The 26,007-nt window shown below is 37.7% G+C and overlaps 1 long non-coding RNA gene across 1 annotated transcript in view; it reads left to right on the top strand.

Moving 5' to 3' along the window:
* LOC120226676 overlaps positions 1-26,007 on the top strand; it is a 56,754-nt gene that overhangs the window by 13,759 nt on the left and 16,988 nt on the right. The window contains exon 2 of the long non-coding RNA XR_005527082.1: positions 16,860-16,902. This is a non-coding gene — a long non-coding RNA (uncharacterized LOC120226676). The remainder of the gene's footprint in view (positions 1-16,859; positions 16,903-26,007) is intronic.

The raw sequence follows: 26,007 nt of genomic DNA, 5'->3' as shown, positions 1-26,007 counted from the left end.
TACTGACTATTTATGCATTGACTAGTACATGCTAGAAATTTTTTTAAAAATAGAGTCTATGACTCTCACTGTTATTTTTTTTTAATATTTATTATTTATTCCTGAGAGAGAGAGAGAGAGATACAGAATCTGAAACAGTCTCCAGGCTCTGAGCTAGCTGTCAGCACAGAGTCTGATGTGGGGCTCGAACCCACAAACTGTGAAATCATGACCTGAGCCGAAGTCAGACACTTAACCGACTGAGCCACTCAGGTGCCCCACTCTCACTGTCATTTGATGAGTTCATTCCATTTTGCACATTTGGTCATTCTCAGCTAAAACTTAATGTTGTCACTATGTATGTTAAGAAAATCTCTTCAGGAATTGCAGATGATAAAGACCTGAATTTGGTTGGACCCACTCAAAGAAAATTACTCCATTAAATAAAATGAAAAACCCAAACAACAAAAAGTCTGTCGCCTTTACACATTTATCTTGGTTTGGAGGTGACACTCCTTTATATTCTCACAAACATGATTTCACATAAGCAGAGTTCATAAGCCTCATTTTGAAGACAGGGACTTGAGGGTGTAGAAGGGCTTATTTTCAAAGATGGAGCTACCAGCACAGCATTCTTTGTATGTTTCTTATTGAATCTGCTTGGGCAATGAATATGCTACCTAGTGTCTTATATTCTGAATTTGGTTAGTATGATTGGGAAAGGGAAAGGAGTGGAAACATGACAGAGTATGGCCACAGCTATTTCTAGAAAAGGCGGAGTGAGCATTTACTGTAAAACATAACCCATGCACTTACCAGCAAGGAAGGATGTAGAAATATTTTTCAGCTACTCAGCTAGAATAAATAAAACCTGCACTTTAAGGAGTAGATTTCTGACAGTAGCAAGAGAGTTTTTACTTAACATCAGAGTTATTATTAGAGGCTTCCATAAGTAAAGCTACCCTTGATGATTTTTTTAATCCTCTTTTGCATGGAAAGATGAAGACAGTATAATGTGTTCTTGGATATTTCAAATCAATTAAGAGCAGGTTCCCCAAATAGAGAGAGTGTGTGGGTTATTTGTTTTACTCTTTGTTCAAACTATGGCATTCACACCATCCACACACTTACATCTGTGGTCTAGAAGTTAGGAATGATTAGAGTGGCTTCAGTGGCTTCTCTAAATGGAGACAAAGCTACGCCTGCCTGTTTTGAGGATGATGTTGTTGGGTGAGACCCTCTTCCAGGTTGATATTTATCCCATTGCTAACATGTTATGAATTGAAAGAGTCCTAAAACAAATAGAAGTTTCAAAGAAAACAAATTAAAGTGAATCTCGCTGTGTTTATTTTATTCCAGCTATACTAGCAAAATAATAGCAGGGATGGAGGAAAGATATGGGAAGGATGGATAAACTTCAAAATTTTCTGCTATGTTTTATGCTAAAACAGGTTACAGTTTTCAAAGGGAATTATTGTTAATAAAGAGCAAAGAGAGTGGTAAGAAATAGAACTTCCTCTGATGTTTTTATTATGTTCCAACAAAAAGGCAGGAGCGTGACTCCATACTTAGCATATGTACCGCTACAGCATTGACAAGTGACTTTATCAAAGTCCCCCAGAAAGGGACCATACTGTCTGAAAAGTCAGGGAGAATGTGGCCAGATACATAGCCTTTGAGCATTAAGAGTCCATCTTGACTAACTCATTACTCCAGGTCTGTCCTCAAATGGTCCTGAGCTGGCTGGGTTGTGAAGCCACGCCTTTCTAGAGGAGGCTATTCGAATAGAGAAAAACATCGGAAAACCTAGGCTTTGAAATCAGGCAGATTGGGGGGTCCATCACTGATCCTACTTCCTAAGGCTGTACATCCTTGGGCAAATTACTTTATTGGTCTATAGCTGAGCTTTCTTTTCCAAACAGTGAAAATAAAATTACCTTACTTGCAGAGTTGTTAGAAGGACTAACTGATGTAGTATTGACTAGTTATGCACTGACTAGTACATGATAGAAACTTTTAAAAAATGAAATCTATTACTCTTACCCTCTTGAGTCCCTTTTGGGTGAAGAACAATCTAAGTTTTTACTGAAAGTCCTGGACTCTGGATTTCAGCACTGAAATTCCCACTTCTCAGGAACTTCTCAGTTCTGGACATATCAGAATAATGTTTACCATAGATGTTCACCTTGTTGGGGAATTATCTTCTTGATTTTATTATGAACTCCTTTTGCTCTTTATCTTTATTGATGCTTCACTACCATGTATATTTGTTTAGTAGACCTTTACATAGTGCTTAGCATATGCTGGGCAGTGTTTTAAGCTTTCTCAAATACTTATAAACATTTCAAATATTTAGTCATTAAAAAAAACTGAGGTAGGTATTCTTTCCTATTTACAGATGAGTGAGCTGAGGCAGAGAGAGGTTAAGTTGCAGGCTGCATAACTATTAAGTGGAGGATCCCAGTTCAAATTTCAAATTCTGATTTTAGAGTCCATGCTGTTAACTATTACCCTTATGTTGTCTGCATGTGGTGTATATATTATAACTAGTAGTATCTGGAATTAAGATGAGAATTCCATTTTACTCTCCTTCACTGATTTAAAACTTGGCCTTCCTCTGGACTTCTGAGTGTGACTCTTTTGAGATGTAACCTGACACAAATACTTTAAAAGATGAGGTTGTTAAGGGCTTTGAACATCACGGGGGAAAGGATATTATAAAAGGCAGGATAGTAATATTGTCAAGTGATATGCACGGCTGAAGTTTTCAGTGTATGAATATTTAGGATCCCTGTTTTCAGCATTCTTGCTCTTATTGATTTGTCATATCAAAGATGAGAGATGTTTCTCTTTAGAATATGCTGGTTCCTTTGAAAGACAGAAAAAAGAAGAGAGTTGATAGAAGAAAATACTTAAAACATTAATCAGATCAATTATTTTGACTGGAATTGGGTAGTCACCTACATGTCAGATTACATTAATATGAATTCTAAACATCATTTATGCTTTATTTTGAATGAACAATCCTTTAATTGAAACCTATCATTCTCTTCCCCTCTATCCTGACACTCTTCACCCCAAACACACACCTGCACAACTTTGTCAGCCTCTTGATTACTGGTAAGTGGCTCTGCTACAAACTCCAATGAATAGTTGCATGTTTTTCCACCATAGCCCGCAGCCCTTTAATATGATTAGTGGTGCGGGTGGATTGAGGGATATGAATAAGTCTTCCTCAGTCTTCTCTTTGCCTGTTTAATTTACCACTTTTCCTGGAAATATTTGAGAATATGAAAGTCTTCTGTCTGTCTTCTTTATACTGATTTATTTAGAATTCACAAATGTTTCATTCCAAGGATTTCTTCCTTAAGTCACAAATTTAAATTCAGCAGAAGGCACACTATCTTCACTTCATGTTATTTCATATATTTTTATGGCAGTCGACATGAGACTTCTGAAGGGTAAGGTACTATTCTGGGCATTTTCTGAGATGAAACGGTGGTGCTTCGAGATTATTCTAGAACCATTTCACACAGCACATTCTGTTAGACCCTAGAATGTAAACCAGAACTTGCCTCTCACAGGCATGCTACCAAGAATGTATTCAAGATCAGCTTTTAAATTCGTTTCAGGAGTTTTGGAGCACCTAACATATGGAAGACATAGTACTCAACAGTTTCTTTTTGGGATGCTAACTTTCAGATGAGGTCCCTGACTTCAAAAAGTTTTGTCTGGGGGCACTGAGTCGCTCATTTGGTTAGGCTTCTGACTTGGGCTCAGGTCAGGATCTCATGGTCTGTGAGTTTGAGCCCCATGTCAGGCTCTGTGCTGATAGTTAAGAGCCTGGAGCCTACTTCGAATTCTGTGCCTCTCTTTCTGCCCCCACCCCTGCTCACACTCTGTCTCTCTCTCAAGAATAAACATTTAAAAAAATTTTTTTAAAAAGAAGTTTTGTCTGGAAGGACTACAAAGTTGGACATAATAAGATTTATAATTGAAGTGTGAAGGGCTACTGAAAGGCAGAAAAAAGAACAGACATTAATGGTGGGGTGGAAGGGGAGGGAAAAGATTGGGGGAGCCACCTTAGAAGAGGTGGCATTTGAGCTCACTCGGGGTACAAATAGGATATGAACAGATAGAGATGGGTAGGGAGGACAGTTCAAGTTTGAAGGACAACAAAAGCAAGGCACATTAGGCAAGTGACAAAGTAGGAATGGGCAAGCCTTCCAGAGAATGGCCAGTTTCCCCATGTATTTGGCACAGAAGAATATGAGTAGTATACTGACAGACATGGAAAGATATTTGGGTGTAAAGATGGAAGGTGTCAGCATGCTTTTAGTGTGGACTTTGTAGGCAAAAGGAACAACTGCTGACTGATGTATGTGATATCATCTATAACACAGAACATAGAGCAGTTGTTAGATGGCTGTAATTATTATTATCCTTGTTTTATGTAGACTCCCTTTATGAGATTGAGGAAGATTTTTGTCTGTTCCTACTTGGTTATGTGTGGTGGTGGTGGTGGTGGTGGTTCTTCTTCTTCTTCTTCTTCTTCTTCTTCTTCTTCTTCTTCTTCTTCTTCTTCTTCTTCTTCTTCTTCTCCTCCTCCTCCTCCTCCTCCTCCTCCTCCTCCTCCTCCTCCTCCTCCTCCTCCTCCTCCTCCTCCTTCTCCTTCTTCTTTTAGTTATAAAGGGGTACTAGATTTTATCAAATGCTTTCTTTCTATATCTACTCAGGTGATCATGTAGCTTTTATATTTATTATACTGATATGGTTTGTTAATAGAGCTTGGGATATTGAACTAACCTTGCATTTCTGGGATAATCCTACATGGTATAGTGAATAATATTTATAATGTGTTAGATTTGGTTTGATATAAATGTCTTGTGGATTTTTGCATTGCTATTCATGATAGTCTATAGGTGTTATTGTTGTTTTGTGATTATATTAGTCTAATTGGGCTCTTAACAATAAAATACCACAGTCTCTGTGGCTTAAACAATAGAAATTTATGTCTTGGAATTCTATAGGCTAGAAAGTCCAGGATCAAGGTGCTGGCTGATTTGCTTCCTGGTAAGAGCTTTATTCCTGTCTTATGGACGGCAACTTTGTTTTCACATGGACTTTCTTTTGAGCTTATGGAAGAGGGTGGTGAGGGGAAGGATGGATAAGAAGAAGGGAGGGAAGGGAGGGATTTTCCTCTTATAAGGACACCAATTTTATTTAATTGGGGCTCTACCCTTATTTCAATTAATTTTAATTTACATCCTGAATGCCCTGTCTCCAAATACAGAAACACTGGAATTTGGAGAGGACACAACTAAATTCATAGCAGTGACATCTTTGTCAAGTTTTTGATATTAAGCTCATATAATTGGAAAGTGTTTTTGGCTTTTCTGTGTTTTTGGTGTTTTTTTTAAAGACATTGATAAGTTTGGTATTCTTTAAATGATTGATTATGTTTTTCTTGCTACTTTAAATTTTTTATCTTTGTACCTCTTTTACTATTTTTTAAAATGATATTTTGAGAGAGAGTAGGGGAGGGGCAGAGAGAGAGAGAGGGAGAGAAAGAATCCAAAGCTGTCAGTCTAGAGCTCAACTTGAGGCTCAGTCTCACTGATTGTGACATCATGACCTGAGCTGAAATCAAGAGCTGGATGCTTAACCGACTGAACCATCCAGGTGCCCTTGCCTTTTGCCATTTTTACTGTGATGTATTTGGGTGCGCATCTTCTTGTTTTTATCTAATTTGGAGTTCATTGATATTCTTGGATATGTTAATAATTTTCATCAAATTTGGAATGTTAGTCATTATTTCTTTGATATTTTTTTCTGCTGCTTCTCTCCTTATTGTTTCTGTATTTTTGTGTCCTCTCCTATTATGCATATGTAGGTGCCCTTGGTGGTGTCCCTTTCTCTGAGGTTATTTATTTTTCTTCATTCATTTTTATATCTCTGTTCTTCAAATTGCATCATTTCTATTTATCTGTATTAAAGATCACACTTTCTTTATTCTGCCAGCTGAAATCTATTGGTGAGCACCTCAAGTGAATTTTCCATCTGTTTGTGTACTTCTCAGCTTCAGATTTTCTATTTGGTTCCATTTTTTAAAATAATAATTTCTAGATCTTGTTAATATTTTCTATCTGATAAGACATTGTTGTCATTTCTTCCTTTATTTCTTTTAGCAAAAAATTTTTTTAATTCTTTGAAAAGATATCTAATAGCTGGTTTGAAGCCTTTGCTGTATTTGACATGTGGAACCTTCAGATGTAATTTCTGTTGCCTGCTTTTTTTTCATGTGTGTGTGACACAGTTCCTTTCTTTCTGTTTGTTTGTGTTTTACACATATTGTATGTTTTTGTTGAATATTGGGAATTTTAAATAATATAGCAACTTTCCTTACTTTCTTCCAAATAAAATCAGTTCCCCTTGGAAAATCTTCAGAGATCTGTTTCATGTCTGTTTCTCCCACTGAGAAAAACCTCTCTTCTACTGCTCCAGACCTGGGTATGGAGAATAACACCTCAGATTTTCAAGTAGAATGCTGGGCTGGGGCAGCAGCCACTGGTCTTCTCAGCTTATCTCTCCTAGTATGGAACGTATAACCAATGAATTAACTGAAGTGAGGGTGATCTAGGCCCCTGTAATTAAAGGCCTGTATGTCTGGGGTAGAGCTTCTGTTCTTTGAGTGGGTCTAGTTAGAGGAGGAAAACCCCAGATCTTACAGTTGTTTTTACTTGAAATAGAATTCCTTCAATACAGATGAAGGTGGGTGGGTGGAGGAGCTGTGGGAAATACTAGCAGTCTACCCCTCTTGAAGAAGTAATGTAGCTTAAATTGGGAGCTGGGAGAAAGAGAGCTCGGTATTCCCAGTTGCCCAGAGTGGAGTTTTATCATGCTGAACTGGGGTGGGGGGTGTTTGTGATGCAAATGCCACAGACTCTTCCTCTTCTTACTAAGACTTGGTAGATTTTCTTGAGGAAATGTTTCTTCATTTTCTGTTTTCCCTTAAATCCATTTCCAGAATTTTTATTCATTTGTTTTTTTAAAATATATTTTTCACCAGTTATGATTGTCTTACTAGGGAGAGCGTCTTGGAGGTCTTCATGCTGCCATCCAGAAATTGTCTCTTTATATGTTGAACTTCTAAGCCTATTATTTCTGTTAATCTTTAGAACAACTTAAGAATAAAGTGGTTAAATATCAAGCCAGGAATTAAGTCCAGAGACATTACACAGTACCTTGCTTGTAGTAAGTGATTAATAATATTTGCTGAAGAAATTAATGAGCCAAAAATATCAAGCAATACAATTTAGGAAAGAATGTTTTCAGATGAGGGCTGTTATAATAAGGACTATTGTAGTTGGGTTGAGAGAGATATCATAAAGTGTGTTTTTTTTTTTAATTTCATGGAAAAATCTGCAATTTCTTACAAATTGCAGATTTCATAAACTTTGTACCTGAACTATTGGTCTTCATGACTAAGATCTGCTGTACAATCTATCAATTCCACAGACATATGCTATTGTAATGGTTCTTAAATTAATTCATTATGAGAGATGGTTCATTTGGTGACTTCACCAAATGACAGAACAAAGCCCTTGGAAGGGAGGTGCTTACTTAATGTTACACTGGTTGAATTCTTGGGGCATGTCTGGGAAAGCAATCGGGTGTTTTATTTGCATGAGAATCCAATGGTATTGCTGGATGTAATTGAGCTTATAAGTGCATGGATGAAGCTAGGGAGCAGGAACCCTTTTTGAACATACCAAATAGTGTTGTAATTGGCAGAGGACTTACTCTAGAATGACAAAAGGTTTTAGTGGTCAAACTCAGTCCAAGGAAACAGGCTAATAACCTGGGTTGCTATACTAGAGTGTAACACATATCATCTTCTAACCCAACACTTGGGAAGAATGTGTTCCAAGACCTCCAAAAGACTGTTTCTTAAAGAACATGAAAGAGAGAGAGAGTGGGAGAGGAGAAGAAAGGATAAATGAAATGGGATGAATAGAAGAGTGGTGGTAGCTCTATGGATGTTCTTCACCTTTGTTGTAATCTTACATATGGAAATGAGAATATTGACAAAAGTCCTATAAGAAATCAATAAAGTCAGTGTGACAAAGTCCCAAAGTTTTCTCTTATTGAGCTTGTGCTATTACATGTGAAATCATAGGCATAAAACAGGCTCTGAGATATATTCTAGAGGACTACACAGTTGGAAGGAATGATGTAAATATGGTGACTTACTACAGTTAACTACTTGCGTAATATGTGGAGCAGTAGCTCAGAAAGGGTGTAATTTCTGAAGGAGAACATGGAGCGAGTTGGTGAACAAGAGTAGAGACAGAAGGCAGTAAAGAGGAGCTTCAAGGGAGTGAATGGAGAAGTAACCGCCAGCAATAATAAAAGGAAACTTTAGTGGCTGAAGAGAAACCCAAGTGGGTGATTTCAGAACCACACCAGCAAGGAAGAGATTGGGAAAGCTGGTGTTTTCTGGTTATTTCTGGCAGAGGCTAGAGACCAAGACTCTTACTATCATCATTCCATCCCTTGATGGTACCTCAAGCACAGGGAAGGTCAAGTGTATTTCTCTGATGGCATTCTCTTTTGCAAAAGGGCTAAAATAGAGAAAAGAAAAAAAAAGGAAAAATTTGTTTTTTGTTTATGTCTTCTATTTTTTTCTTTTGCAAGAAATCCTCTGGCTTGTACCTGTTAACACCTGAAGCCAGATACCAGGATCCATGATAATTTTGTCTTGTCTGGCTCCTCCAGAGCAGTTAATCTTTCTCTTTGAGCTATAATAACTGCAGTGCTGTAGTCTCAGAGCAATGAAACCAAGTTAGACCTGGGCATGAGAATGTTGCCTACACTGAATTGAAACCTTGAAAAGCAGCCATGGCTTTTTCAACTCCATTCATCTCCCAAAGCAAGCAGCAGTGTCTGCCAGATGGAAGTAGTCTAATTTGGTAGATGGAAACATTTCTAAGACTTGTGGACTATATCACAAATGCTGCCAGTTGAAGTTTCTTGCACAACTCAGAATTGTATTCCCCTAACGATACCATTTAGAAAGCCCAAAAAGAGTACGAAAGAAAAAATAGAATGGAACAAAATCTGTCCCAGACATCTCTTGAAGAGTTTGCTGATGTCATTTAGAGCTCAAACATTTTGTTTCCTACCTCTAATGGGTTAAAAGCATTTCAAGGATTTTTTTTCCTGTCCTTAGTACACCTTTAAATGACAGGCACAGATGTTTGCTTTCACTTCTTAGCATCCTCAACCTGGGCATTCATTGTCTAAGCACTGGAGTTTCGGTCATCACATGAATGATTACAAAATACACAGCCAAGTCCCCTGTCCTTAGCCACCTTCAGCCTAGGAGTGGGTCATTTGATAATTAGATCTTTGAAAAGCACCTTGAAATAAGGGCTATAAATAATTCTTTTCTCCAATTTTAGAAAGCTCCATGGAAAGAAGGGTCATGGAAAAATCCTTGGATCACCCTCCATAAAGACTGGTATTTGTTTGCCTGGGAGTAATTCAGGGTGAGAGGGAGTATGGTGTGCTGGAAACAGGTCCTGATGGAGAGAAAAATGAGTATCCAGTCTTGCTGTGTCACTAATTGGTTGTATAAGTTAGGAAAGTCCCTTCTCATAAGCCCATATATGTAGAATGAGGATTGAACTTGATGTGTAATATGTTTTTTAATATTCTGGGAACACTTGTTTTACCTCAGTAACACTTCTGTAGTCTTGTTGGACTATCTTAATGGTGTTTCCTAGTTTGTTACTAAGTAAGTGGTTCCTCTAACTTTGTAGAGAACTCAGAAAGTTCTCCAAACCCTTGAGTATTTGAAGTTCTAAGTTTTCTGCTAAGGGAGAGAAATTGGTGTGGCATACCAGGGCAGGAGAGAGAGAGAAGCAGTGGTGTCCCAGAAACCTGCTGGCATAGTCAGCACATACAATCCAAGATGTTAGCTTGTTGTCTGGAATTCTTGAATATGTAACAGTCTTCTTCCACAAGGCCTACTGCTGATAGAAGACCAGATGAGAGATGTGTTCATGGCTGAGGAGAAAACTGTAAGGCTTTGGGTTCTGATGTCAGACAGATCTGGGAACTCCAATGGCACAATTGATTAGCATGTGGTACTTATATGAAGTCAGATCTCAGTTTGTGACTCCAGTTTGCCATTTACTAACTTTGTGTTCTTTGGAAAATTTCTTAGGCTTTCTAAGCCCTAGATGATTTATTTGTAAAGTAGGGGAAAGTCAGAGATTATGTCAGATGATTTTAGGGAAAATTATGGTAGGTAAAGTGTGCTTAACACGATGTCTGGTGAATACAAAGTACACAATATACATTAGCTATTCCCATTTTTATTAGTAAGGTCACAGGTTAATGAAATTTAGGTTTACTTTATGAATACCTATTTATGAAAGAATACCTTTAATAAATACCTATTATATGATCATTGCACTATGGATATAAAGAAGAGGAAGCCATATTTTTCCTCAAAAAACCTAAAAATTCTGTTTTTGAGACAAAATGGTTGCCAATTTAATCAAAGGCTTATGAATTCTATCATGTTGTAAAAGGTGTTTAAAAATTGTATTAATTACAAAGGGGTGCCTGAGTGGCTCAGTCGGTTAAGCGTCCAAGTCTCGATCTCAGCTCTGGTCTTTATCTCAGATCTTGATTTCAGGGTTGTGAGTTCAAGCCCTACATTGGGCTCCACACTGGATGTGAAGCCTACTTTAAAAAATTATGAAAAAAGTATGGATTATATATGTTTCAATTGTATTAACAAAGTTACCAAATCATAGTGAGAAATACTCTAGTTTAAAAAGTATACCTAATTGAATTTCACTTAAAAGGTTGCTGATTATGTAATAATAATAATTCTTAAGGTTTAAGCCTTTGAAAAATTAAGTTGAATTCTAAAAATATTTAATTGGATCATTTTGAAACCCTAGGTCTTTGATTCACATATAATTTTGGCACTGGGGTTTCAGAGTGTGTGCCTATCAGGCACCTGGCAGAGATGGATTAGGTCCAAATCCAACCAGACGCTTAGTGGCAGATGGCTCCCACTCCCAGTGCAGTTACTCCAGACTTGGAATGTGTAAGAAGTTAAATGCTCAGAGGATGAAACCTAATTCATTACAGACATATGTGTGCCGAGTTTGGGAGAATCTGTGGCCCCCAAGAACAGTGTTGTATACCTAATAATGAATGAGGATCCACGAACTAGAGTGACTTCAAATGATCACAGTTAACTGCTCCCAGGCCTCTAGGTGACCTCCCAGTACCATGGGATATTATTCTTGGGTGCCCTGAGGGCACAATTTACTTTGTTCTCATTCATTTTATTTATTTGCCAAATTTCTTAATATCCAGCTTAATCTGTTTCTTCCAAATCCAGCGGGCCAGATTCTCCTATTTATTCTGGGTTAGAGAAACTCCTGTCCTAGAGCCTTCCCTAAAAGTCAGGGAGAAAAACACTGTCTCTAGTACAAAGACACTCTAATTGACTATTTTAGCCAGCCATTGGACTCAGGGGTAGACACAGGCTCCCAAATATTCCGTATGATTATGAGGCACATAAAAGAAGTGTGCCCATTGACTAGGATGCCTGAATCTAGCATCTCCTCCTGTTTCTCTCTTAAGTCATCCAGTCTACCGGATCAGAGTGGCTTTTCTCAGGGGTTTCCTTCAGCCAAAAGTTCCTAAAGCACTAAAATTCTAGTAGAAAAACACTATAGAGGCTAGAGAAGAATCCTTTAGCTTAGAGGATCAGACAGCAAATGTTCATAAAGTATTTACTATGTAATAAGAATAGCAATGTGCTGATGATATACTTATTTGCTCCTGGGATTTACATAATCCAGTGGACTGATCCCCTCCCTAAGTATAGGTCGACAATAGATGGGGGTCATATCCTATAAGGCAGACCTTCTCAATAGTGGCACTATTGACATTTTACACCCTATTCTTCTTTGTTGTGGGAAGCTGTCTTGTGCATTGTCTGATTACCAGCATCCCTAGTTGCTACCTACTAGATACCAGTACCAACCTTTAGTTGTGACAAAGTCTCAAGACATTGCCAATGTCCCTTAGGGTCAAAATTTCCCCAGTTGAGAACCACTACCATAAGACCATGCATCCTACTCTCTGTGCTCCTCTAAAGTCACCTGGGAAGGGGCAGGGTTTTGTTTCCATTCAGCCATCAGGGTTCACATCTCCCATAAACCATGTCTAGATGAGCTTAAATATGTTTTCATGGCACTAGACTAGCTTTTCCCAAGACAATGTTTCATAAACACTGTTCGCTAAAATGTCAATTGATGCAGGGTTAAAAACAATGAGTCCTATTGTCAAGTACCCTTGACACATACTGAGTTAAACAAATTTAAGCAAATTTCTTTACTATAGAACTTCTCATTGTTTTTGAAATGCTCCTGTGAATTGTAACTGCAAGAGAATATAGTACTTAACATTCCCAAACTTATTTCTACCGAGATCCCTTTTCACAGAATGTTTATTGATGTCCTAGAGAACAGAATTCTGAAATACCGCTTGGGAAATGGTATTCCAGTTTTCGCTGGAGGCTATTGGCCTAAGAAAAGGTCTCCTCTAAGGTCATCTGAACAAAATTTAGCAGCACTTGTAAGCAATGGGAAGTACAGCAGCAAGGTAGTTAAGTTCTGGAGTCAGTCTGACTACTCAAATCACAGCTCCACCACATACTATTCCTGCATCCTGGAGCAAATTACCGAAGTTTTCTGTGCCTTCATTTTATCTGGAAAATGCAATTATGAATGGTGCTACTTCATCAATCTCTGGATGGAGATTAAATAAGTAAATAAATGTAGATCATTAAGAACATCACTTAGCAGGGGCGCCTGGGTGGCTTAGTCGGTTAAGCGTCCGACTTTCGCTTAGGTCATCATCTCGCGGTTTGTGGGTTCGAGCCCCGCGTCGGGCTCTGTGCTGACTGCCAGCTCAGAGCCTGGAGCCTGTTTCAGTCTGTGACTCCCTCTCTCTCTGACCCTCCCCTGTTCACGCTGTCTCTCTCTCTCTCTCTCTCCTAGAAATAAATAAAAATATTAAAAAAAAAAAAAAGAACATCACTTAGCATATAAGTCCTGAACTGATACTAGCTATTACCCTTACTAGATCTTGGAAGCAATATAGTAAATTCATAGCTCAACTATGAGTTGTGTGGGGCTACTTTAATTGGGGACAAAATAATTGTTGTAGCAAATTGAAAGAGTCTACTTCAAGGTCTCAACTGGGGTACCAGGGACAACTTGATGGAGGAGGTGTATTTAAGCATGCTAGTTTCTATGGTTTTCCTTAAGTCACATTTCACGCTATGGTCCATCCTTGGCATTTGTTGTAACTCAGTTTTTCTTGTGTACTTTGTCCAATAATTGTCTCCATTTTAGATCTACAATGAACATAACACACTCTTCTTTTAGTCCTTATTATTTTCACTTTATCCCTGACATGAGATAGCAGAACATATTAGATGAAACTATTACTTCATGCCTGAGTATTCTGAAGAATAGGTCAGGAAAATCTTATTTTGTAGATGAGGGGCTAAGATTCAGGGAGGAGGGAGATAGGAGTTGTCCAGGATGTGCAGCTAAATAGACCCCTTGCCCTTCTGGGTTATAAAAGATATTTAGTACATGATGGGAATAGCTCCTTCTTGCCATGCTTATTATCTTGGGTTCCAGGATCTGATCCTGATGGAGACCTATTTATGGGTGAATGACGAGGCCACATAGAATGTGGCCTGAAATGATGTTGAACTTTCCATGCTCAGGGGAGCCAGCAGCAGCTGACATTATAAAATCTGCTCTGGACTTATACTCATTGTCAAGGCATTTTCTTAGCAACTAACGTAGCAAAGTTAAAGGATACCTGCTTTATCTTGTCCCTTTCTTTTTGTTCAGATGCATATAAAGAGGATCTAAGGAGGAATGCAGGAGAGTCAGTCATTTCTGGGGATTTGTGACTTCACACTCCCTTCACAGGGAGTTGAGGAACCACAAGAGGTTTTTGTTCTCACTTTCTCTGGAAATTTTGAAGTCATTTATGATAACTAGGAGCAATTCTTAGAGATGTCTATAATGACCCAGCAGAGTCCCCTTATATACGCCATGATTTAAGGTACAGATGATTTCAGGAATTGGAGGAGCTAAAGACCATGGGTCTATAGAAAAATGTAGGTATAATTTCTTTTCCGTGCTTGGCTGAAAATTAGGTCTTTGAGTCATCTTTGATGGTTCATTTGCCCTAGAGCACTAGACATGCTTCAGGTGGTTTGTAGAATATTTTGAACTCTCTTCCTGGTTGGGCCTGGGCTGGTGAAAGGGAGGATGGGCATTACAACAGCAGTGGCTGGGAGCTCAGTGCCCTTCCAAGTACTGGAGAACCCCCAGTGGGGGAAGCGCTGTGGAAGTCAAACGTGCTTGCATCAGAGTTGTCTGACTTATGGCAAAACCAATACTAACCAAATGTATAAGGAGAACTAAGACTAGCGGACAGGTTTCTATTTTCTAAGACAACATTTCAAGTATTTCCTTGACCGAAGCTGATATATGCACAAGCACATTTTCAGGAACTCTAATAGAAGAAAAGCTGCTACTTCCTTTTAAAAAATTCATTAAGAAACATAGCAAAGATAATCCAGAAGCAGTCAGAACGCTTCATATTTCATTTTAAATAACTCCTTTGCGGGTGTTGAATGCTTCTTTGCGGTACCTCTGGTACTACCAGAAGTGATTTGTAACAAAGCACTGGAGAGAAAGTATCCATCTTGAGTTAATCCAAACCCTGCGGGACGACACACACTCCAGGAATAATATTGGTTTCCTAGTTAGGCAGCAGCTGCTGTCTCTCTTGCCACCGGAATGATTGTGTTGACAGATCTTTGTAGTGTGAATCAAATCTTAAAGGCATAATGAGAAAAAGCAACACCAGAGCTCTCATCCACTCTTTCTGGTAAGACTTTTATGTAGTTGTTTTGAAACAGGGAGTTGAAGATGGAAGAGGGATCTGTCTTTTCTGCATTTGGACCCAACTTCATGTTGAAGTTATATTCATGAAGTGCTTCATGTTGAAGGTATATTCATTTACCTGTGTTAAACTGAGCTCTTTAATGAGGGAAGGCAAAGTTAGGAAAGGAATAAAAATGCTGTCGCTTAGGTTCCATTGCTTATTAAGGCATTCGGGGATTCTGAATTTTTTTCAACCTAGTTTCTGAAAACATAGTAAACCTTCAGAAATAAGAACACATTTGATCAACAGAATGTTACCTGTGAAGCTAGGGAGAGGGGTGGGGGAGAGAGGGAGAGGCTGAGAGAGAGAGAGAGAGGAGGAAGGACACCAACAAGGAAATAAAAAAGTAAATACCTGAACTTCAGAGGATAACAGTCAGGTTAAAAGCCTTAGGAATGTTGCAACTGAGACATTCATTAGAAAGCCAAGAAGCCAGAACTGTGGTAAACTAAAGGTGGATGTTCATGTGTGCAGTTTGATCTGGTGCAGTGCATTTCAAAGTGCACAAGCTCAGATCCACATAAGGATGATTTTAAAGGCCAAAAGAGTCTTATGATCTTAGGGTGCCCAACTTGAAATCTGTTTTAGACTTAGGGCCATTATAGAAACCTTAAACCATTTAAACAGTGGTAACAATGGCCACCATATATTTTGAGCATTAAATTAGATAATTATCCAGATGCTGATTTAATCATCATGACCATCCTGCCAGCTGTTTTGCTAGTTCCATTTTACAGTTGGTGAAACTAAGATGAACAGAGGTTAGGTAACTTGCCCAAGGTACCATAGGAGTCAGTCTCTTATGCTTGGCTGCAGAGCTCTTGTGGCAGAGACTGTGATTTGTGGACTTGCATTTCTCAGCCTCCCTGCAAGGAGACAGAATTCTGGCCAATGAATTGGGAGCAGAAGGCACTTGTGTGACTTCCAGGGTGAAGCAATTAAGGGTTTATGTTCCTTATCCTGGTTCTCTTTTCCTCGTCCATTGGGAATGCAAAGTTTGTGTGTTTTGAAGATGTCATTGTCTCAAGGTGTAAGAACTCAAAGTCATGATTTATGAAAGGTACCAAGGAAATCCTTCCAACCCACATTCGTCTGTGATGTGGGTGACAAATAAGCCTTTGCTCTGTCAAACCACTTACATTTCAGGGTGTATTTGTTACCATAGCATAGCATATTCTGTTCTAAATAATATAAAATTTTACCACTTGTATTTTGCCTTTATGTATCATTCTTACTCGTGAAGAATTAGTAGATAATAAAATAATCAAACTGAACATAATATTATCTCTAGAAGTGTTATCTAGAATAAGAGAATAACACAAAAAAATTTAGATTGGCAGGTTTTGCTTGAAAATTATGCCTTTGGGGCTATAATCAAATTCGGGGCCTGCTCATCTAATTTATGAAGAATCCATTGGATAGTTCTAGTTCTCATATGGCTCATGATCTCTTGTCAACTTTACTCTAATCAACATATCTACAAACAAGGATCAAACTGTGAATTAAACTAGTTCTCTTCCCTCTCAAATAACTTTAAAGAAAAGTCTGAAGTACTGTATATTCCTTGGCCTATTTCACTTTTCATTTTTGATTTCAGGAGATTGACTTAATAGAGAGGAAATTTATGACAGATTGGTTCCACTAATAGGTACATATAAGAGATTGGTCAGCTGTTGCATCCTGAGTGGAGTGGGTTTAACTTACTCCTTCCTACAGATGGGGAATATGAGGTCAACTCTGTTTCCTGGAAGAGAGCTATTACTGAACTTTGATATCTAGCATTTTGCCCTTTTTTTTTTTTTCAGGTATTTTGAAACCTGTAAGAAGAAACTGTCCAAAATTTTCCTGGTAAGGAATAACCTCTGATTTCTTTGTAATATGATAACTGTCCACTTGATTTTAAAATGCTGATTGTGCAAGGGAACAAGTTCTCTCTGGGGTAACATTATAAGTGGGATGTAGCAATGTTAGCAGACGTGGAAATGACCATGCACAATATTAAGCTCAGATGTAATATTAGGGCACTGTTGGAAAATCTTAAGGAATACCATCATTTTGTAGCAACTTCTTCTATTAATTCCGTGTGTCATGTAAAGGTATCCAGATAGGCAATACATAGAAGTTGACTTTTGATCTGAGATACTTTCTATTCCAGGTTTCTCTCTAATATGGTTATTTATATATTTTATTTTATTTATATATTTTAAACACATCCTCCCTCAGCACATATGTCCCTAGAAAAGGTAAACTTTGATTATGTCTTCCTTAAAAACTGGTAGAAGTTAAATAAAGGTATATGATTGATGTATTCGGGGGAAGGGAGAATAGTATTTTGGGGAGAATGATGAAAGGGTTAGATTTTTTTGTATCCCCCCAACATGGTTATTGCCATCAGAAACCTCAGTGTTTGATTCTTCTAACAGATTTGCTATATTTCACCTTTTCCTTCTTTTAGATTTATGTTGGTAATTTAGCACTGAAATCTCAATACCGACCGAACACCATTATGCAAACCCCTGCTCAAAATTTTATTTAATAATTACCAATCCTGATTCTATGGCTGATTTACTTGATTATTTATTTGGGGGATATAATTAACATACAATGTTAGTTTCATGTGCGCAAAATACTGATTCAACAATTGTGTACATTACTCAGTGCTCACGATGATAAGTGTAGATACCATCCATCAACATACAGCAGTATTACAGTATTACTGACTGTATTCCCGATATTGTGCTTTTTATCTCCATGACTTAGTTATTTTATCACTGGAAATCTGTACCTCTTTATCCCCTTTGATCTTTTTCACCCATCCCTCCTCTATGGCTGTTTAAAAACTGATCGTGGGTTAGGGGCTCATGGCATTGTGCCACTGTGTTAGAGGATAAAGATCAAAGATACTTCTTCCCTTTCTCTTTGTATGAAGGTAAAGGCTTTCCTGGTTTTGATAGAAAGTAAAAGTTGTGCCATGTTGACAGGACAGATGAGGCAAGGCACAGCATTAGCTGTTCCATCTGGTGTTTCTTAAATAGGACAAACTATTCTTGGAGCTCTGCGAAGTGCCTGCTTCATCTCACAAGAGTTGGAAATGACTGGGCTTTTTAGTGAACTCAATAGGTGGGAGATGTGCCTTGTAAAGCTAAATAAAAAAGAAAAAGGAGACATAGGGCCTATGGAGAATAAATGTCTAGCAAATGACTCTGTTTCTACAAAAGCTCAGCAAATAGGAGTTTTTATGATAAGCACAATTCTGTTCCCAGTCCATAAACCTTATTTTTAATAAAAAGACTCCTATTTCTCTTTAGTAATCCTTTTGAGATTACAACTGCAGTTTGTCATTTGCGATGATAAACTCACCAGTCACCAGGTGTTTAGCACAGGATTTGGGGAGGTGAGTAAAATTGAAATTTCAAAGCCACTATCTCTGCATGTGCCTCATAAAAATTTTTGGCAGCTGTTGCTGGAATAAAGCTTCCCTTCTCTCCTCTTCCCTTGGCTCTGAAAGAGATAGTACATTGCAGTGAGCTCTGTGTAACTGGATGTTCTGTGAAGTTCTCTCAGTTTATTTCTCATTTTTCTGTCTTAAGACCGCTGTTTCAAGTGTGATGTAAACATTATTAGATTGCACACATGTTTCTGATCAGGAAGTCCTGGAATATTTTCTTGGAATCACCATCTTCTAATGTAGTTAAAAAGGCAAGCTTAAAAAGACCACTCCTGGATTGTGACTTGACCTGATGAGTCACATTGATAATCAGGTCCAGTAACATTAGATTTGAAATCTAATTTGCTTTGATTTCTTGTATCCCTATGTATTTGTGGAAAGAATCCATTTACCATAGCATGAAAAACTTTAAGATACCTAGGAATAAACTTAACAAAAATGATAAAGGTACATGTTTTCAAAAAAAAATCTGTACTGAAAGACACAGAAAATACTGAAAAACAGAGAGATATAACATGTTTCTGGTGTGGATGATTCAATATTGCAAATATATTGTAAATATTGTAAATATTTCAATTAGTCCTGAGCAAATCTATAAGTTCAATGTAACAATTGCAGTAAAATTTGACTTTTTAATGTACCTTGATTCTAAAGTTGACCCGGAAGATAAATTTCATAAAAAGAGTTAAGAAAATGTTGAGGGAGAAAAATCAAACAGGAGGGTACCCTTTAATTTTCTATTTTGCTAATTGTTGATATTGGCAATAATTTTCTGGATGGTTCTGTTTAATAGCAACTCATAACTTTTTAAAAATTAGTGTGCAAATAACTTTTTGCTGGATTAATTCAAAAGATTAATATCAGGCTTCACTGTTGCCTTCCTGGTTGAATTAATTCTATGTAAGTCGAACTGCCCTTAAAGTTTTATTAATAGGATTTTTTGAGACTAGAACTCTGGTATGTTTGCTACAAAATAATGCTTTAATGGTCTTATTTTTTTATTATTATTTCACTATAAAGATCTCTAAGGCTAATAAGTGATAGAAGTTTAATAAACTAAATATTGGAATTGAAACTAAATTTATTTTTCTAATCTTATGTACCCTGAATGAGCCAATTATCAGGACAAATATTTATTATTGCTAAAAATAGTGAAACCATAAAGAAAGGTCATCCATTAATCATCACGCTTAACTTACAGTGAAGTCTATTCCTGGTTTCTTAACTGTGTGTCAATAGCATCTTACAAAAAGATTCAAGCTGAGAACAGATGCAGATTTGTTATCTAATTCACACCTAATGGAATGATGGGAATTAAAATAAATCTATAAACTGCTTTGCTGCGTCCATGACCTACAAGTTGACAGAAGGTATCCTGAAGAAGGCTCATGTTTTAATAACATGATAGATTTATGAAATGCTATATTGTATGAAATCTTGAATTTCACCCTATACTGCTTCAATGAACTATCTAAAAGCAGGACAATGCCATATTTTAAATAATGGGTATCTTACTAAAGATTCTAAGTCAGAGTCAAATTAAATCAAGCTGAGACAGCCTGATGTTCTTCTATATTAACTGAGTTTCTAATGATTACTGTGTTTGCATTAAAAAACTGTCTTGACATATAAAAAGATCATAGTCACCATTCTGTGAGGCTCACCCTTGTGAGTAAAATACAGCTAATAAGACAGGATATAGAATTGGGATTTGGACCAGAATTATGGGTAAGAGGAATTCTCATGATATAATTTTATTCATTCACTTATTTAAAACTATTGAGGAGCTGCTATGGGCGAGGCATCTTGTTAGATGTGGGTCTAGTGATGAGCAAGATAAGCATCGTCACTCATTCAAGGAGCTTATAATCTAATTGATGGAGTAATACATACTCCATTTCTTGTGAAAATTCCTTGTAAAGTTGAAATAAGGTAATATCCGTAAAGTATGTATGACATGCTGTAGCTAAATAAACATTAGTTTTTGTTCCGCTTTGTTATCTTCATATAGAGGGTACCTCACTGTATTCAGTTGTCAAAAAGACTTAGTACTCAAGTGATATTGATTACCAATTGAATGTGGGTCATGAACAGTCTGAGCGATGCAGGGAAGAGGTCACAACACAAATGTACTCTGTGACTTGTGAGCAAATAAGAGTGAGAGGCATGTATCCACAGCAGAAAAGCAGCCATTGCAAAGGTAGACATTTCAGATACACCACAGAATGATTCTGAGGGAATAAAAGAGAGTGGTTAAGAATTTCTCCTGATGCAGTCAACTGAATATAAATGATATAGATCTTCTTTCTAATATCAAAGTGATGTCCCTGGGGTTGATAGTTCTGGTGAGAATGAGTGGGGCTAAATTTCAAGTTACTGGGTTACTTAGATTTGCCCTCAGGGTCCTCTATCCTTTCAGAGAAGACGTACTTCAAGGCGTACTTCAAGGAGAAATGGAAACCGAGGAATTCTGATCAGCGAATGAAGAGTCTTTAAACTGGAGGCAGTGTTTGTGCAGGACAGGGTGACTAGACTAGTAAACTGACTAGAGATGTTCTGGATTCAAAAGGAGAAAAATACTTAAGGAGCAGTAGACAAGTGACTGTTACCCTAGACTTATTCTAGCGGTAACTACCGAAGATTTCAAGTTCTGTTACACTAACTTTGGCCCTGCTTGCTTCTGTGGCTTTGTATTCTTTGTATACTTTGTATACTTCACCACTTGGGAGTTCCAGACCCAGTCCGTCTTTCTGACCAGGCCTTGCTCTTACACAGCAAAAAGAACCAATTTGCCAAACACTGTTAATATCTTCTTGCTTTCGTTTGTTTATTTAACAACAACTGGATTTGTTGAGTATTTACCAGACACTCATACCAGACACTCTTCAGACGCAGATAAGGCATCAGTGGAAAAAAAAAAAAAGACAAAAATCCCCATCCGTGTAGAGATTACATTATAATGTGTGTGTAGGAGTTTGGGATAGATAGGAACACATAAATATAATGATTAAAATAAACAGTATTTAAGAAGCTGGTAAGTACTATGGAAAAAATACATCTGGGTAAGGTGATCAGGAATGCTGGGGGATGGGATGGTGGCATTGAGGTGGTATTTGAGCCAGATTTGAAGGAGTACAAGGAGCTAGCCTCAAGGATATCTGAAAGGAGCAAGTGGAGAGGCCCAAAGCAGCTGTGTGCCAGGTGTGTGAAAGATAATCAAGGAGGTGAGTTTGGCTGGAGCAGGGGGAGGGGGAGACACTAAAAAGGAAGCAGATCAGAGAGGGACTGAGTTCAGATTTTGTACAGTTTTGTGAGCCATGATAAGACTGCAGTTTCCGCTTTTGCCTTAACTATGGATGATGACTTTGGTCCTCTGCAACCATTGGTCAAACTTCTTTCAACACTTAGTGAGGGCCAATTCATAGTTTTTAACTTCCTAAGAAGATGGAAAGAACTGTGGGAGAGAAAGAGGGTTTGTGGCCCCCCAAGCTGATGATTGGCTTGAAGAGTACCAAGGTTGATTGTTGGCGTTTGATTATTGGTTTGTGATTGGATGTACCATCTGAAGGTGTGAAAGTACCCTCTCTTGCTGCAGGTATAAACCTTTGGCACCAGAGGATGGTCAGTGATGTAGATACTCCCAAACCAGGATCTCCCAGGGGGCCGTCAATCAGGATATCCTACCTCCACAATGCCTGAGGATGTCAGTCACTTTTTAGCTATTTAAACATGTCAAAGAGCCATTTCTTACTCAAGGGCTATTTTTGAATTGTTTGATTTTGTATAGTTTTAATTTTAGTGGTTGGTTGTCAAAATTTTCGTCCATATTTTAGAATACTATCTTTTGGTCTATTGTGTTTAAAAATCAAAACTACATTTTAATGTTTTGCTTTATGGAAAGCACCATTATAGGAAAAGAAGATCTGAGGATTTTATCTTTAATCGTAGAAATGTGGGACCCTTCCTTCTCTACCTCTTAACTCTGTTGGGGTTTTTCAATGATATCAGAATATATTTCTCATTCCAACTTTAGATGAAAAAAGGCATTTTCAAGAAGTCACCCCTTTAGGGAGTGTTGCAGTTTCACTAAAACTAAATAAAGCAGAACAAATAGCTGGACACTTGAAGGAACTTGCAAACATATCTATTTCTTCATTTTTCTATTAACACATGTTACTTAGAAGCCTATAGATATTTTGATATTTATATGAAGATGGCATGTATTTCATAAACAACATTCAGGTACTATAACTTACTCTAACACTGAATTCGGAAGACACCAAATCTAGCGAGATAAATATACATGAATTAGTCCTAGCCACGAGATTCAGATTCTTCCTAAGGATGTTAGGTAATTCAGAAGATGAAGTGATGTGTATGTGTCTTTGGTGAGTTAGAGTGCACTGAGGTGACATGTTATCAACCTATATGAGTACAAATCAGGGCCAAGGAATCAGTTGCAACTCAGAGAGGCTGGGGCATCTGGCACTGAGCAAAATAAAAATTGTGGCCTTTGAAAGGGGGATGAGGCCAGAAGAGAAGGCATTTGCAAAGCAGGGGAACATTTAAAAATATTTTACTTAAAACAAAAATTTTTCCTACCATTTATTGTCTTCCCCATCTCAGCCTCCACTTATCCTGCCAATGCTAGAGGTTTGTTCACTGCCTGATGGTCAGTTGTGTTGTATTTTTTCACGTCTGGGAAGTATGACTGTCTTCATGATAAAACAAGTCCCATTCTTCTGAATCCAGGGCCACAGTTAGACAGAAAGGAATCTCTCCTTTAAGCTTCACCACCAGGGGGTAGTCTGGATCTGAGAGTAAGTGAATAGACCAAATGGATGTGGTTTCGGGAACTTGGGTGGTTTTTTTGGTCCATTTTTGGTTTTCACACTCTGGGAGTCCAGTTTTTGGAATGCCTTCTACTTTGGGAATAAAGGAACTTTTCAAAGCAGTTTTGCCTAATCACATTTTGAGTGGGTTCTTGGGTCCTTTATTAACAAATGACTTCTTATCCTCTGCAGACCCATCAAGGCTTTTGGTCTATCCCAGACTATGTTCTAATTCTAGAACCTCAACCCTATTCCATTCAGAGTATAACCCTGAACCTAACAGGATGAATTTTTTGAGGTCATGCTGGCTTTGAAGACTTCAAAGCCTACCTACCACTCAGAATGCCAGAGAAAGTAATTAGCATTCTGAGTGGTAACTGTCCCATCATTCATTTCACCTCTTAAGGACTTTTGAAGTGTGAGTAGTCTGGGAAGCCAAATGTAACTCCATAATTTGAATTATAATATGACTTTCAGTGTATCTGATTCATTCATATGAAGTCAGTTTCATCTTCTTATTTCTTTTTTCTATTTTTTAATTGTAAAAAATGGAAAGAAAATGCTCAAAAGGTACTAGAAACTACAAATAAAAAGAAGTACGTATTTTTACTTCACAATTTAGTTCCCTTTGCTAGAGGTAACTGTTATAGGTTTTTGTTTATCCTTCCAGGAAAAGAAAAAAAAGTGTGTGTACAAAAGCATAAATTCCACCCCCCACACACACACCACCACTTTGAAACAAAGTAGGACCATCTTGTATACATACATCTCTGCTGTGCCTTTTTCAGATTTTTAAATCTGGTATTGTTTTGGAAGTTATCCTTGAGAAAACGTCTTTACTCTGATGTGTAAGCATGAATCTAGAACTCCTTGGTCAAGTTTTAATTTTTTGAAGGATATTACCAAGTTGTCTGCCAAGAAGGATGCCCCAATTTTTAGTCTTATTAACATATCATGAGAGTGCCTGGTTCTCCATACCGTGGACAACACAGCACTTTCAAAACCTTGATTTTTGACCTATATTATATTAGATGAAAAGTCATATCTGACTGTTTGAATTAGCATTTCATTGCTTATGAGTCAACCTGAGTATCTTCTGACCTACTAGTAAGCCCAATTTTCATTTGGATTGTCGTGCTACCATCCAGTGTTTTTGAGAATAAGTACAACACGTAACCTTTGAGATCAGGAATCATATTGTCATTGGTGTTGCCAATGTCATCTAGTAGTTGTGTGTAAATATAATATTTTATTATGAAACTCTGTTGAGGCAAAGGTACTTTTGTTATTGCAGTATGAGAGACACCTTGTACTTCCCGTCTATCAGGCACTTTATTAATCCTACAATACAACACAACCTATGCTCTGCAAAATATTTGCACTTTTCCTTTGAAGTGAATTTTACTCTTTAAGTCAAAATATTCCTCACAGTATATATATCATTCACTGCTACAAATGGCCAGATTTATTGTTGCCAACTTATATTTGGCAGTCTTTTGCTGCATTATTTTAGTCTTGGGAAAAAAGCAAATTGGTCATATTTAACATTTAGATATTTCTTTTTGGTAAGCAAACATTTTCATTTAGTGTGATCTCTGGCAGTGTTTTTTATTTGAACTGGTTGGCTTGTAAACACTTAATACACATTAATTGTAGAATCCAGAAGGCTGGCATTCTTTTACTTTGATAGAAGCTGCTTTGCATAGGTTGTGTTTATTAGCTATTCTCATGACACACATCATCTGTGACTAATGTCAAAATGCTAGTTGATAGTTCATAAGGAACAGACAAAAAGGTATGACTCTATTTAGGGTCAGTGTATATTAAAAGAAATACAATCTCCAAGAGAAACAAAAGTAAACAAGTAAAGACGTTCTTAGCAATACTGTGACCAAGTATTTTCTTAAATGGTTTTCCTAGGAAATGAGGAATAATAGCCTCAGGGCAGGAGAAATTTTATGGGATTAAAATGAAATTGGTGCCATAATCTCAATATCTAAAGAATTTTACAAGTACTGGGGGCTATAATACAAAGATTTTGGTGAGAATTGGAACATTATTGGCCATGGTTTTAAAGCATATATTAGCAGTATATTCTCTTGAGGGAGCCTAAAGTTCTCTCACTTATTTCCCCACCCCTCCACCAGTGATAAGCAGACTTTAAGGTGGACCCCATGATATCCATCTGCTGGTGTTCACACCCTGTATAATCCCCTCCCCTAAGTGCATATGGAATTGGTGAGTTGCTTCTAAACAATAGAGGATGGCAATGTTAATGGTATGTTGCTTCCATGATTACAATATAGTATATAGGACTTTGTCTTCCTAACAGACTTGCTCCAGGTATTCCCTTGCTGGCTCTGAAGTCAGCTGTCACACTATAGGCTGTATATGTCAGGAGGTGAGGCCCACATGGTAAGGAGCTGAGGGCAGCCTGGGGAAGCTAAGGGACTCAGATCTACAGCTACAAGGAACTGAATTCTACTAACAACTATGTCTTAACTTGGATAGGACCTTAAGGCTCAGAGGAGACCAAAACTCTGGTTGATACCTTAATTTCAGCTTTATGAGACCCCAAGCAGACAGTCCAGAGAAGCTGTGCCCAGACTCCTGACCTATGGAAACTATAGAAGTCAAATATGTGTTATCTTTTTTAAAAAAAATTTAATGTTT

The sequence above is a fragment of the Hyaena hyaena genome, unplaced genomic scaffold, assembly GCF_003009895.1.
Source record: "Hyaena hyaena isolate Hyena2069 unplaced genomic scaffold, ASM300989v1 scaffold_1795, whole genome shotgun sequence".
Lineage (NCBI taxonomy): Eukaryota > Metazoa > Chordata > Mammalia > Carnivora > Hyaenidae > Hyaena > Hyaena hyaena.
The sequence above is the reverse complement of the archived record's forward strand: the minus strand, read 5'-3'. Positions and strand labels throughout refer to the sequence as shown.